We start from the raw sequence: 16,232 nt of genomic DNA, 5'->3' as shown, positions 1-16,232 counted from the left end.
CCCTCCGCCTTCATTCAGCGCAGTAAGTGATGGAAGGAAGGCGTTTCCCTGCTAGGGCCAGATGATCACCCCGCCGCGGGTTCTGTCTGCGCTTGCTTTCCTTTTTTTTTCTTTTTCTTTTTTTTCTTTTTTTAATCCCTGAAGTCATCAGCGCTTTAAAGACGCGTTAGCGCCTGAGCTGTACCCTGCCGGTCTCTTTTCCAAGGGTGCTTTAAGTGCCCGGCTTTCGCACTTCCTCGTGGCTCTCTCCTTGTGACTTGCGAGGGTGGCTCGCGACTTGGAGTTGCTCAGTGACTCCTCTGAGAAGTTGCTGGTGCGTTCGACAGGAGAAGGGACTTTTAAACAGGTGGCTTAAAGGCAGGTACCTTTTATTTTTCTTGCTTTGTCTGAAAAGTAGACATCTGGCCATCGTCGGAGAGAGCGTTTTGCCCTGGAGATCAAGCAGTTTCTGTCCTCCTTGCTCAAACAGCAGAGTCCCAATTAGCCCTGGGCTTAACCAACTAGGTCCCTCAGGAATGGCAAGGGTTGGGGCAAAGTAAGACAATCAAGCCCTTTAAATGACCTGCAATATTGAGAAAATCAATTTGGAAATTTAATGAAAATATCAAGCTAAAACCAAACAAGAATGATACTTTCCTGCGAAAACCTTGGCAAATGTGTGCGTTGCACAGCGTTTTCCATTGTCCATCTCTCTCTTTTTAAGGTGTTAAGTTCCCATTAAAATGATTATGTCTAGTAATTTTACAAGTGCTAATCAGTTTTTCTGTCTGGTTTTCATTTTACAAAATGGGAATAAGATGTAAGGAGAGAGAAAAGATACCTCTCATGTCTAAAGTGTCCCTTTTAGAATAATTCTTTATCCATGAATCCCAAATAACTTTAATGTTCAAAATTTAACAATAGCATAATAGATTTCGATGTTTAAAACTTCATATGTTATTCTGGGGGATCTGATTCACTTGGTTACGTGCCTATTTTCACTCTGTTCTGGAGCTATGAAGATTATATTTGGAAAGATTAGAATATATATAGGCTTCATTCATCCTTTCTGTATCTTTGACTTTCTGGTTAGTCATCACTCTAACTGAAAAACAAAACTACTTTAAAAGAACTAATTAGATAATTTAACTAGATGTGAGATTTAAGACTATATCTTTTTTAAATGAAATCAGCCATGAGATCTCATGGTTTTACTTTTGTTCAGTTCAGATTATTTAAACATTCTTTTTTTTTTTTTTTGCAATCATGTTTATAAGTGCTAAAACATTCTAAGCCACTTACATTTTAAACTAACATGATTGATGTTAAAGCTTATGTTTTAAAAATACATATTAATGGAAGCCAGTAGAGATGTATGTTAACATTACTTCAATTTTCTTTGTCTACATTAAAGAAAATGTAAATAGATTGTAACGTGAATATGTTTCATAGATGTGAAAAATTTTAAAGTATCTTCAGAGTGTAATGAAGACAGGGCACTTCCTCATGTAAAAATAGGTAACTTATTCTGTTTACGTGCAAAGTCAGTTTCCATAAACAGAAGTGATAACATATGTGATTGGGCAGCATATGTTGTTGCAGGATCATGGGAGTTAGAGTCCGAAGACGTAATTATAAAGCAGTCTCAATAAAATCACTATGCATCTTTTAAATTCATTATAATCATCTTAAAAATGTGGGCAGATAATTAAAATAGCCCTAGCCTGGTTCCTATATTTTATTTAATCTTAGATTTTTACATGTGATCCTATGAAAACTGTTGCACTTATACATGCATTTTTACTTAGTGGGGTAGTTTATTATACTGGGGAACTTTCGCTCTAGGGGAATGCTTTTAAAATGGTATAGTCACAAGTAGTGAAGATGAAGGTTTTTTCACACCCTTCCCACAGACAGAGGTAATATACAGATCATAGACTCTGGGAACTACATTGCCTTTATTTGAATTGTGACTTTTCTTAGCTTATGATCTTGGATAAGCTAACATGTTTTTGTGGTTCCTCATTTTAAGCATAACTGTAAATTACTATGTTAATAGTTTCTATCCCATAGGTGGTTGTAAAAATTGAGTGAATTAATAACAGCTAAAGATTCATTGAGCTCTCACTGTATGCCAGACATTGTTCTAAGAACTTTGAGCTTATCGTATACATGTTCTATATATTTTACATTTATTATTATGTTCCATTTTAAAATAATTTCTTTCATGTGACTTGTTCTGTTAGCATGACATCACAGCAGTTCTGCATGAAATGTTATGCCCAGTGTGTGCATGCAAATTGAGATAAAGACATCAGATACATTTTCATGGAGCAAATTTATGAAAATAGAGCTGGAATACACTATTTTAATTTTTAAATATACCTAAAGAGAAATATAGTAATATTTGGAACCATATCATCATGAGTGCAAAGTTTTATGCCAGCTACTTCTTCCCCATTACTTTACAGTTGAGGGAAGTGAGGGCCACAGGAGACGATTGACATAATTTGTTATAAGAGGTTGAGAGATTCTATTAATGGAATGCTGAATTTTTGGAATTGTAAACATTTCAATATTTTATTCAGGTTTTATTAAATAAGTGGTTTTAAGAAAATACAAAAATAATCATTACTATCTTTTGAGCTTTTTAGTATAATTAAAATATTTTACCTCTCCTGTCTTTTCTGCATTTTCATCTTGTCTAATTTATGCCTTAAATTAGTTTATAAATGTTTCGCACTTTATTAGTAGAGAGCTAGCATGAGTTATCAAGTAGAAGACAATTTCAGACAAGGTTGTATCAGCTGGCTGTATATCGAAGGGTTATAGGTTTTAACTTCTCTATGGGACAGTCAAGTAATCTGAGAAAGAATAATTGCAAAGCAGTTATTGCTTTAAGCTTATTTGTCAGTAAGGGGTTCTCTACAAAGATAGTATTATACAGTTGTTTTCAGCTCCACGCTACCTTTACTTCTAAGTAGTCATATAGTCCTTTAATCTTTTTACTTTTTCTTCAAAGATGTAGGTAACAAGTACCCTCCAAAATTGGGACAAATGACAGTAATGTATTTCTAATTTGAGGATATTTTAGACTCAAATTCAATCTTTAGAAAACCACTAAGTAAAAAACAAATGACAAAATCCACCTTCTGAAGCCATGTACTCAGGTGTTCACAATGTTTTCATTTTGAAATGTGGGTGACTTCGGTGCATAAGTGCCTTCAATTAGCCAATCTTGAAAAACTTGATTAAAGGATAACTTACGATTTATTCATGGCAGTTATATTTGTTGTAGAATCTTCTTTTTTTTTTTTTTTTTTTTTTTTTTTTTTTATGAGCTGGTTTTTATGTCCTGAGCTTAAATTTTTCACAATTTCAATGATTCCCCAATGGTTAAAATGAACATGAATTATGCAATATACAAAATGTCCATCCCTTTCATTTGGCTTTCATTTTTAACTGGATATTTTTGTTGTTTTACATGAGATTTTCAGTGTTAATGTTAAAAAGCTCAAGAAATCAGTGTTTATTATTAGTTCATTTTTCTTATAGTACTTTTAACTAGCAATTTGCTATGTGCTACTGTGTGCAAATGTAGTAGTCATTACTACTTTTCACCAAATATTTTGCCTTCCCCTATTGGGCACATTGTAGGATGGCATTACCCCATTCCCTTGAAGTTAGTTGTGGCCATATGACTAGCATTAGCAAATGAAATGTGAGCAGAAGTGACGTACTTCATTTCCACGTGGAAGCTTTAATAGTCAGAGCACAATTCACCACAGGCTCTTTCCTTCCAGTGGTGTTCCAGGTAATAGTTGCCCCATCAGCCTATGTCCTGAGTACCTGTGATAAACAGAGCTCCACTGTGTGACCCATGGTGGACATTTAACCCAAATGAGAAGGGAATACATCTTTTTGTAAGTAACTTAGATTTTTGAGGTCATTCATTATCTGCCCTGTCATGATTGATACAGTAAGACAGTATCGTTTAAAGTAATAACATTGAATGGAAGGTTATGAACTATGTTTAAGGTTTTTTCCAATCAAACACTCCAATGTCTCTATGATATCATCTTTAGTATATAACAAATAGATGTATTATTTTCCTTTCATAATTTAGAATAATTAGTTGCCAAAGTATGAGGTTTTGTCATCACCCTTCCAATTAGTGTGGTTCCTGAGTCTAGTGAAGAAAGGCGTTGTTTCTTAAATGGTATTTATCTTTTCCCCAAAGATGTCAAGAAGACACACTGATGTCTGAGATTATACTTTCAAAGTTGTACTTTAATGGCAAGGCCCTTAAAGACACTGTAGCTCCTGACACTTTCTCTGAACTGTGGAAATTACCTTTTGATGCCCCCCAGTGTATCCTGGAAAGAAAGAATTAGCTCCATTACCGGAAGAGCAGTGTCACTGTGTCAGCTCTTATCACTACGGTAGTTTTGCTGGACAAAGGAAAATGCAAAAACACATAAAAAATGTTTTCTTCTCCTAGATTATAAACTAAGAGTTGTGTGCATTGGCAGAAAACCAGGGTGGTACTTTATGGTGAAGGGGTTATACTGAGTGCTGTCATCTGGGTCATGGACCAGCAATGCATTTACCTGGCTCTGGGTTAAGCTGAGCAAAGAGAGGAGGGAAGCCAGACTTTTTCCAAAACGTAAGATACTTCATGCCAACTAGCCCTCCACAATTGGTACCCCTCCTTTGTTTCTGCCCATATCCATCTGATCATTGAAAATTAAAGAAACATGTATCTGGCTTCAGGGATTGCCATTTTTTAAATCAGCAAACACTCCTTGAAGAACGAGTGCATGCCAGGTTCTCTGTCAGGCACTGGAGACCCAGCAGGGAAATATATATGTACAAGAAAGAGCTATAATACTAGGCAGGGTATGATACATGCCAAAAGAGGAGTGCCTGGGAGCCTCCGATTGGTTCAGTTTAACCTCTTACCTGGGCTCATGTCCTATTGTAAGAATCACCCCAAGGAAGGAGTAATTATTTCTGCCTGGGATTTATGTTAATCTCCCTGAGCTTGAAAAGCATTTAGGAGTTCAAAAGATAGGCTGAGGTGGGGCAGATAGGGGCTCTAATGGAAATAAATAGTACCTTTGGATATTTTACTGGAAGAATGTGTTTGAATAAAAATAAGATGCAGAGATAAACAAGCAGTTTTTACAAAGATACTACAACTCAATTCAAGCCTACCTAGCATTGTTCATATTTAGATCTCCTGCTAGTTATTTATGTTATACCTCTCCTTTGCACCGACTTCAATGTGAGTTCACTTACTCAAGGCCAAATATAATTCATCAGCTTCTCAGAAAGGTGCAAGTTCTATTCTCTAGTATCAGAGGTAGAAAGGGACATCCAGGGGGTACTTAGAGATCTGTTTCCTCAATTTCCATGGACTATCTTAACACGTTGCGTACAGTGGGGTTTAAATCCCTCATACCCCTCTGTTCCGGCAGATTTTTAAAAGAAACTACTTTAAAATACACTCTTCTCTTTAAAGCACAAATGCTTGTATGTCATTTATTATTTTTCTATGGAATTTTTTAGGATTTACTCACCTATGATGTTAGTAATCCCTCCTGGTGTGATACTGCAGAAAGCAGCTTCCTTTGTGCAGTGGGACACGGCAAAAATTGCATATGTACCGAGTTTCACTTCTCACTTTTTTTGATGCGCACACTTTACACACCCATGTGTGATATTTTTTCTTTCCTCTTCCCACTATGGGCTCCAGATGATGCGTGGCCAAATCTCCCGAGAGCCTGGCCGGGTTGTCTTCCTTGGGGGCCCGCTGCGTAGGCACTTTCACAGCTGGTTCCCTATGGCCACTCGTCTCACCTCCCTGTCTTGGCCTCTCACTGCTCTCTGCCCAGTCTTTTGAAATTCTCGTTATCCATCCTTAACGCATGGCTCAGAAAAAACGAAGAGTCTCGTGGTCCGTACACAATGTGTTAAAACAATGAAAGTTTCCTTTGTACAACTTAGTGTATGAAATTGCTATCTTTATGACATGGTTATTTTTTGTTGTACAATGTTATGAATGCGGTGCTCGAATGTTTCTTCTAATGACATTAAATGTTCCAGGGCATTTGCATTTCCTAGGGTGCCAATCAGAAAGATACTGCTAATCTGCCAAGACAATCTCTCTTGCTGAAATGATCTTTCTTGTTTATACATAAGCTTCTAGTACCATCCCACCCCCTCCACTCATTACTGTTTATAGAAATGATAGCACTGCAGTTGGTGTCACTGATTGCCCACGTTGTTGCTTCAATGAAGCCAGCTGGGATTCGATTGCATGATCTTTAAATAAAACTTAGTGGCACAAAATCAATCTCTTCTTTTGAGGGGAGAGGGCTTGTTGCTAGCTGGATCATTCTCTAAGGCACTAATTATTTGCTTAACTTGGAGGAACTTGAGAATCAGTGCATCGCCATGTTGGCTCAGTGTCTGACCTTGGCACTAAGGAACTTAGATAATATAGTTGTAGTGGTTGAAAAGCCATTCTCAAAATGTTAGTGATAAACCCTGTCTCCCATCCCATTTTGGCATTTTGGGGGCACTCTGTAAATAACTCAATCATAGGAGATAGTGGGTGTGCCTGTGGTTCCGGTTACCTGAAGGCTAACACCAGAAGACTGAGGTCAGGAATTCTAGGTAGTCATGTTCTGTGCCAGCCTGGTGATAGTCCTGTGTACACAGGCAGCATGGGGAGGACCCGGAAATGGTGAGAAACACAGTGAAAAGTTGGTGTCACATTTTCTAAAACTGCCGCAGTATGGAGATGGAGGATGTCAATCACTTCTTTTGGCCTTTTGGCTTCCAAACTTCACTGTGAGATAGGCAGGATAGCATTTTTCTTTATAGTTAACATAATACAGATTAGGGAACTCAGGTTCAGGTTCATCCAGGTGAAGATTTGTATGTCTATGGACATTTATGTCTTTTCTCCTGAAAACTTTAAAATTTATGTGCATCTGTATCTAACAAGTCTGTGTACATATGAGAGAGAGAGAGAGAGAGAGAGAGAGAGAGAGAGAGAGACAGAGAGACAGAGAGAGAGAGAGACAGAGAGAGAGAGTTGGTGTGTGGGTGTGTGGGTGTGTGTTCTTATCAGTTACCTTTAGGGAGCTTGAAGGCAGAGATGGAAGTCTTGCTTTTTACTTTACATATGTCTATATTATTTGAATGTTTATGAAAATGTTTTCCTTTTATAATAAAAAACTAGTGATATGTACATTGGATTATACAGTTTTCTGTTAATAGCAGAAACTTTTGAAAATATAAAATCTCTGTAGACTGAAAAATCACTTGTAAAACCTCAATATAATTCCTTCCATTCTTTGCAGGTGGAATTTTTAAACAAAAGTTATCACATGGAAAAAGTATATTTTGTTTTCCTATGAGCTTAAACAATTATTCTAAATATAGAAATAGATATCATATTGAAATATTTGGAAAATATTTTTTCCAGAAGGAATTACAAGAAGCTGTTCATAGTGGTTAGTTGGAGAGAGATACTTCTGGGGCAGTGAGGAAGGAAGCTTTCCCTTTCTAGCTCTGTGCTTTTCTCCACGGTTTCTAATTATTTATGCATTATATGTATATATATATATATATATATATATATATATATATATATATGTATACATATATGTATACATGTATATATATTAGCTATAGCTATAACTGGGTGGAAAATTGTGGGCCATTTGTATTTTAAAAAATTTTTTACTGTCTATTAAAAAATACTAACAGATACGTCATTTCCCAAAAGACTCTTTTAAATATGATTTTAAATTACTTTACAGAATGACATCACATGTCCATGCTATAATTGTCGTCTGCCCACTGTCATTGAATATTTAGATTACATCCATTTTTCTATGACTTAAAATTTTATTTAAAAAAAAATTTAATGACTATCCTGTAGAAATTTTTGTGTGTGGTGGGCTTGGGGGATGGTAATCAGTGATAGCTTTTCTTTTTCCTTCTTCCCTCTACCTCCTTCCTTAATCCTGAATTCAAAACAATTGAGGATATAGAAAAATTTGTCAAACAGATGGCTTTTAAGTGTATCTGCTTTCTTACTGGATTGCTGGAACATTGGATTAGAGAACGGACAAAATTAAATTTAACACCTTTTCCTCAAAACTAAATCTTGACATATGTAACTTGCTAGAGGGAAGGTTTGGATCTATAGATTAGACCCTGGGGGTGGCCTGAGAATTCAAGCCCCACCACCCCTGTGGAGCCCCACCCAATAGTGGAGTGGAGTCAGAGAGAGAAAGAGAACCCACAACAGGCTAAGCTTTCTTCTTGATCTCACCTATCTGATAAGTTTTTCCTCTTCCTTGGAAAGGAGTGAGAAGGGTAGATGGAAGGGCAGAGACTCCCTTCCCATACATTGGAAAAGGCAGAAGCTTCTCTTGTGGACCAAAATATAAGTGTGAAAGTTGAAGTGAAAATTTACTCTTACAGGTGTAACTTTCAAAGGCATAACTATTTTTAAGGTACTGGTATATCCTCCAGCAATGTACACTTCTAACAGCCATATAATATTTTCCTGGCCTTGTGTGACTGTGGACTAGTTCCTTGGTCTCTCTGTGTCTCATACATAAAATGGGCTTAATGATAGTGGTTAGTTTCTAGGGTTGCTCTGAAGATTAAATACATTCATGTTACAGGGTTCTTAGCCTGTGAAATCCTGAGCATGTAGTCAGTGCTTATTGTTGCCCACTCTTCTTTCTCTTGCCGTTCATCTCTGCTGGTGTCACAAAATATTTAATGCACGTTGTTAGTGTATGATTTATCCTATGTTATTCTTTCTGTTAACGTCAGATAAAAAAAAAAGTCTGCACCATACTAAAACTTAGGATATATTTACATTTTTTACTCGTATGTTTAGCTTTTCCTTGTTAAGACAGGTCTTCATTCTGGTAAGAAACAATCTGTCCAATTTCATTTGTAAAGATTCCGGTTTGTTTCCTTATATCTAATAATCAACATAATCTCCACAGCTTTAAGAAAATGTACTTTATTTCATTGACAGAAACAAATGTAAAATGGTATTTGGGAGTAAATTACGTGTAACGGGTAATTTGGATGATGCTTTTTAGGTGATTTTTGAGAAATGAATTTTTAGAATTAAGCATAGTAACACTAACTTTATTCTTAATAGTTCATGGTGCTCCAGTTTCAACTTTCTCTGTGTTGGTAGATTATTTAGAAGATTAAGACAGGAGGCAACCAAAAGTCATATAAAATTTTAATATTATAGAATCAGTGTAACTGAAAAAGTTCTTGACCTCATCAGGACTAAAAAATAAATTTATTTTATTTTCAAATCCTGACAGCTAGGCTTATTGAGTAGCTTAGTGGTTTTCCATTCCTTTGCAGTGTTTCCCTTACCAAATAATTTCTAGAAGATACTAGAAATTACACATTTCAGGAATCTGTCCTGGTGTTTATTTGACATCTCTACCAATTTTCTTCACTCTGAACCACTGAGATGCAAAAGTTTAGCCACTCTCCTCTTTCAGTCTTAAGGAAAAACCAGGCTATGGGTTTTCAGAATAATTTACTGAATACCTGATGAAAGCAGAGAGTGGAAATCTAAAGACACATATTGGCTATCACTGTTCCTAGGACATAGGTCCCATCCTTCCCTAGGAGAACCTCCTTGTCATCTCTCTTCAATCCCTAGCCTCTCTCTCAGCAATTAGACACTGTTCTTCCCAGTTCCAGAGACACAATGAGGTTATTCCTGCTCCCATTCCAAGGTTTCTGGCTTTTCATACTGCAGGATGACTGAGACTGAGCAACCATATTCTTTAGGGGAAACACTCATTACCAGCGTAAGGTGGGGTCTGGCCACTCCTGGTCCAGAAAAAGCAATCACAGTAGTTATCGATACATTTCTAAACTTTGGGGGTTATTTCATTTTGAGTAACACCAGATGTAGAATGCTAAATGTACAGCCCAGGCAGTGTCGCACTTTTCCGCCATCTTTTTTTCCAAAGTAGATTGCAAAGGGCATTAGTTTGGCATGCTGTTCTTGACAGGATCTCTTCTCACAAACCCTTGGGCAAATAAGACAAGTCTTCTAAGAGAAATAAGAATGTTCAAATAGGGAAGGCTAAATGTAGGGGACATTTTAAAAAATCTTCATGAACTTGGTTCTGCTCAAAATATATCCAATTTAAATTACTATCCAAAATACTTAACACCTCAGATGGAAGCATCTGCTTCAGTAGTTGGGGGTGGGGGGAGAAGGGTTACAGCAACAGAGAATAGGAAATTGACTTATATTTGTATGATTAGAGAGTCTCACCAAGATAGTCCTTTTGAAAACAGGAAGAAGGGAAATTTTAATTTCTATCCCAGAGAGCGAAAATTACTCCCCCTGCCCCAAAGGCATCTATGTAGTTATAAGAATTCTTTATAAGTTCAGCCACGTTGACTACCCTATTGCTTGAGGAGTTGAGTATTTCAGGTTTGGAAAAGCAAAGACATTATGGAATGTCGCTTCATTTATATATTTATTCAACTAGCATTTACTAAGACCCACACCATGTGCCAAGCAATGTGCCAGCATGAACTCTGCTCTAAAAGAACTCATAATTTAATAAGGGAGATAATATGTGAGCATAACCAATCACAATTAAGGCATTAATGGTGTCTGTCCTGTGTCATTCTTAGTCAGCATTGTCATTTTTCTAGAAGGACCCGCCATATTTGGAGTAGAGGTAAATTCTTCCCCAAGTTTTTCTGTTTAGGTTATCTTCTCTGAACATTACTGTTGGCTGCTGTGATTGTTTGCATGTGCTCAGTTCAAATTCTAGTTGACTAGATCGGTTGTTAACTTGTTTTCATTACTGTCAGCTGGAAGTAGTCTAGTTTCAGTTAACATTAGGCGAAATAGCCCTGGATGGACCATTATGATTCTGTTTCCCAAAATGCAATACTATGGCTTCTATTACCTCAACTGGACGTGGATGTTCATGGCATTGGAATTGGGAGGGCACAAGAAGGAATAGAAGATAAAATGGATGTAATTTATTTTTAAGGTTAATATACAGAAATAACCAGGGGTTAATATAGCAGTGACTAATATACTTAAGACTCAGAATGAACAAATTAACTTTATGCCATATGTATTTCAGATTTTTTTTAAGGTAAAGAAGTCAAACCTTAACGATACAATTAAAATCACTTAGAACCTGTCCACAGCTGCATTCCAGAGTCCTTTCCTCCTCAGGTGTAACAACTATAATGACTTTGACAGGTGTCCCTCCAGTCTATGGGTTTATACTCTTAATACATGTCATATATAATATTGTTTTGGGTGTTTCTAAATGGACTTGAACTGTACTTATCTCTGCATCTTATTTTTTCACTCATTTTTTGTTGTTGTTGTTTTTGAAATTCATCCCTGTTAATACAAATTTATCAGGTTCAGAAACATGTGCCTGGTGTGAGGCAGCCTACTGCAGTGGCTGGGAGCATGGACTGTGCAACAGGTGCCTGGGTTCAACTTGACTTTGAAACATCAGTTATGTGACCTTGGACAAGTTCCTTAACCTCTCAGTGCCTCAACTTCCTTATTTGTAAAATGGGACTAACAAGAGCACCTAATTTATAGGGATTATGATGAGGAATAAAATGCCTTCATACATAAGAAGCTCTTAGAATACTGTCTGACACTAAGTGCAGTGTATTTATTATCTATACGTTCATTTGGGAACGTGTATTGACTCATAGTAGGCAGAGCAGCTTTGACTAATATTTGCTGATAGTCCAGCACTATGCCAACTGGAAAAAAGAAAACCCTGTCTGGTGCTGGATTCCTGTCAGAGGTGATTGAGCCTTGACTAGGGCAGAATGGGAAGTAACCTGAGCTGGAGAGGTTAGTGTGAGTCTCAGTAGGAAGCAATCGTCTTTTGACCAAGGCTGTTGCACAGTGGACTGGAGTCAAAGGAGTTTTCTGTATCTGCTGAAAAAGTGCCTGATTATTTGGGGGTTTGGTTTTCTTGTATCAGGGGGGCCATAGGGACAACTGAGAATAGGCTGAGGCCAGTCCATTTCCCTTTGTGTGCTATGCTTTCTCCTCCCCTCTCTTAAGAATTATAAATAGGTACACTTGGTCATCTCACCTTTTGAATTGACAGGGGATGGTTCTTGGTTGAGCTGGAATTAGAGTGAGTGCTTATGACTGAAGCAAATGCCTTAAGGGGTTACGAGGAAAAATAATGAAAGAGAATAGGTGGAGCTGAGATTGTCCAACGACTTCAGATCTCGTCAGCTCTACTTTCCAAGGCACCTGAGCCTCCTTAGCAGGTTCCTGATAGCTGAGCACAGCAGCTTTCTCAAAAAGATGCAGGTACATTTCTAAGGCAGATGTTAAAACTGACCTAAGGTTTTGGTCAGATTAATCTCTCCACCTCATGAAGCTTTTCAGCATGACAAATTGGAGTGATTTCAATGAACATTGTTATTACCACAGCACCCATATTAGGGAGCAAACGTGACACCCATGTTGTAATCTTCTAACAAGGAGGGACCAATTACCATATTATGCATAGAGCATAAGTGATTCAAAATGTAGAATCCTAATATTTGGGTGCTAGCAACAATGGTAGGAATTAAATCCTACTTTTATTTGGCAGATGAAGAAACTGAGACCCAGCAAGCTTGAGGCAGTTGTTCAAAGCCCCATATCTGTGTAAAGTGACTGGGTCTTTGAAACAAGGATTTTTACCTCTTAATAAACTTGGGATTTGGACACTAATCGTTGGGTTGGAATCTGGTTCTTTCATTCCCTGGGTGCATGGCCTTAGGCAACTTTCTTAACCTCTGTGAACCTCAAATCCTCATCTATAAGTGTATATAATCATCCTTACCTCCATCAAATCATTGTTTGAAGTCTAAAGGAAGTAGTAGATGTGCAAAGAGGCAAAATCTAAAAAGCATGATACAAATGTAACTTATTTATTACTGTGATTACATGTGATGCATTTATGACACAAGGCTCTATTAGACATAAAAATCAAGCTCCATTTTATACTGTCTAGAAGAGAAAGTTAGTTGTAGGAGTAAGTTTTATCAACATGGAATTTATAGCTTCTTAGGAATATGAATTATATTTTCCAGTAATTATCACATCTTATTGCATACACATTTTTCTGGTCTACCCTAGTATGCTGCTGCTTGAAAAGAATGCTGTTTCTGTCAATAATGTAGAACCCTTTCAGTCTACCTTGTGAAGTGGGACAACATGATAGAATTTAAAGCATTTTGTTGATTTAAGCTTACTTTAAACTCTTTCAATGATGACTGCCATATTTCCCCAAAAATAAGACCAGTTCTTATATTAATTTTTGCTCCAAAAGATGCATTAGGGCTTATGTTCAGGGGATGTCATCCTGAAAAGTCATGCTAGGGCTTATTTCCCCGTTAGGTCTTATTTGCCGGGAAACACGGTAGTAACTAGAGTCTGACAAAGGGTGTTGTAATGGAATCCGGTATCCAGACTAACCTCTATTATTGAGGACTTGCATCCCTCTAGTTCTCAGTCAATGGTGAACAAATATGCACTATATTAGGATGTAATTCTTGACATCTGTAGATACTTTTGGCTGTGAGGCAGAGAGAACAAACTAGCTACTTTTAGGTGTAATAATCACATTAATCAACAGCAGCTTCTAATGAAAACAACCTAGTACAGACAGAAGGAAATAAAATAGTCCATGTGCTAGCTAGTGATTAGACCTATTCTACACTCAACTAGATTCCTAGGATGTGCTTGGTGTTGGGAATGTAAAGGTAAATTGATTCCTGCTCCAAGGAGTTCCTAGTATGGCAAGGAAGCAAAGGTATAAGCAAAAAATGCATCTTTAAGGGTAGGTGCTAGACTAAATGCAGAAAAAGTATATGTAGGAAGCAGAGAGAGAGATGAGAGAAACTCCCTCTGCTTGGTGGTGGTGGTGCGTGTGTGTGTGTATGTATGTGTGTATGTATGTACTCAGGGAGGCTTATCCGAGAAGGTTTCAGGGGAAGATGCCACCCAAGATGTGTTTTAAAGAATAAGTAGGCATCCACCTTGCATAGAAAATGGTGAAGAAAGGCGCTTGGTGTAAATAGGAAAATATATATACACTAAGGCATAGGGCCAAGAAATAACTTTTTTTTTTTGGCTAAATTTGCTCATTTTTTCCTTCATTCCTTCACTCTTTTATCGATGGCCTATTCTTTGCCAGGTACTATTCTAATTACTGGGGATTCAGTGGTGCGCAAAACAAAGAATTTTAAGGGCTTTCTAGTGCATAAGTAAAACAATAAGTAAGTAAACAACCAGCATGCATCTGGGATACCAGGTGGTGGCACGTGCTATAAAGAGAAGTAAACGCAATACAGGGTTAGAGAGTGAAAGGAAGAGCTCTTTGGAGAGAGCAGTCTTCTCTTAGGGAACGGCTTTTGCTAGAGACCAAAGGAAATGGGAGAGCAGGCCTGCAGGCGCAGAGAGAAACCGTGCTGTAGCTGGAAGGACCGGCAAGTGCACACGTCCCGAGCAGGACCAGGCGTGGCATGTGCAGGGAGGAGCACGCAGAGCAGTGTGGTGGAGCAAAGGGGGGACAGACGATAGGGAAGGAGATCGTTCATGGTCTTGTAGACGGTGGCGAATACTTTGGAAATTACTTTGAGGGTTATGAGAAAGTCATGAAAGGGTTTTGAGCAGGGTTGTGAAAGCCATTCATATTTTAAATAGATAGGTCTGGCTGCAGCATGAACATTGACTGTATCAGGGAGATTATTTAGGAGGTTGTCACAGTATTTCTGGTGAGACGCTTGGCATAGAGTCATAATGTGTTACGTGGTGAGACGAGGTCTTATTTGGGATATATTCTGAGGCAGAGCTGACGGGATTTGCTAATTGAGGGAGAGGTCAAAGGTGACTTAAGTAGTCAGGCCTGAGCAACTAGGTAAACAGGGATATTTTTGTCGAGTTGGGAAACAAAGGATAGGGTTGCTTTGGGGGGGAAATTCAACTGTTCTGTTTTGAATACGTTAAATTTGAGAATATATTGAATAGAATAGAGTAGTCACATTTAATAGAAAGATAAAGGCCTGGAAGAAGGCCTCAGAAGCTGACGGAGACCCGAAACGTGGTTGTCCATGCTAAGCAGTAGGAAGGATTTTGAGTTTAGGTCCGAAGGTCGTGGGAATACCACACTTGTCATTTCAATTCTAAAGTCCTCAGGTAACTCCCTGGGTACATGTTGTGTTGTCATTCTGTTCTGATCCAGACAGAACAGTGTCATTGTGTAGCTTGGTCTCTTCTAGATGGTGGGAGAATGTCAGCCTCTAAGCCCTCTTTAGATCTTTCTTCATAGGGTAAGATTCACTGTAAAGTAATAAAGGCCTTTAACACATAGCTCTGGATAAGGATAAATTGAGTGGAAGAAGTAGTTTATGGGTCACCTAGGTAACAATAAGTCTATTTGACATAATTAACAGCTAACTGTGCTAATGCAGAGTTAATGTTTTGTATTTTGACTCATGGATTGATGTTGCTAGAAGGAACCTAAGGATGATTTAGTCCTTTTACAGATGAACAAGCTGAAGTTCAAGGAGGAAATTTGCTGAAAGGCTCACAGTGTCAGGACCGAGACTAAGAACCTGCCACCCATTGTCTGAGGCATGCGCCAGCTCTCCACACTTCCATTTGTGTCCTAAATTTGTAATTCCCATGATCACCTGTTGAGGTGATTATTTTTCCATTTTCCTGGAGTTAATTTAATCATACAGCATCACTTCTGATCTCTACCCTCCTGTATATGAATTTTGGAACTGATCCGGAGGAAAGCATCCTTAAGGAGACTTTTCCCACATCTAATGACATGTAAGATGCAAATAGCTAACATAACTAACATAGCAGCTCCAAAGCTTGAAACATTCATGCACCTCTTTTATAATTTTGATACATCTATGTGCTCTCTGTATTATTTTTTAATTTATATCAATGCACTTTAAAAAAACCTATTTAGCCTTGACCTAGCAATTATATCTGTAAAAGCACTAGTATAACATGCTGGGTTTTTTCTAATATTAAAATAGTAATTATACTATAAGCATAATTTCTTAAATGTTTCATTTGGGTGTCACCTAAAATCATTTTGCATACCATGCTTTGGGAGATACTAAAGAAGGGAAACTATTTAAACAAACTC

The 16,232-nt window shown here is 37.7% G+C and overlaps 1 protein-coding gene across 2 annotated transcripts in view; it reads left to right on the top strand.

The window, feature by feature from the left end:
* Positions 1-16,232, top strand: part of FGF12 (fibroblast growth factor 12) — a 520,770-nt gene that overhangs the window by 164,494 nt on the left and 340,044 nt on the right. The window lies entirely within an intron of this gene.

This window comes from Rhinolophus sinicus, chromosome 17 (assembly GCF_057876585.1).
Source record: "Rhinolophus sinicus isolate RSI-liver-muscle chromosome 17, RSI-T2T, whole genome shotgun sequence".
NCBI classification, from domain to species: Eukaryota; Metazoa; Chordata; class Mammalia; order Chiroptera; family Rhinolophidae; genus Rhinolophus; species Rhinolophus sinicus.
This window is presented reverse-complemented; position numbering and strand designations above follow the sequence as displayed.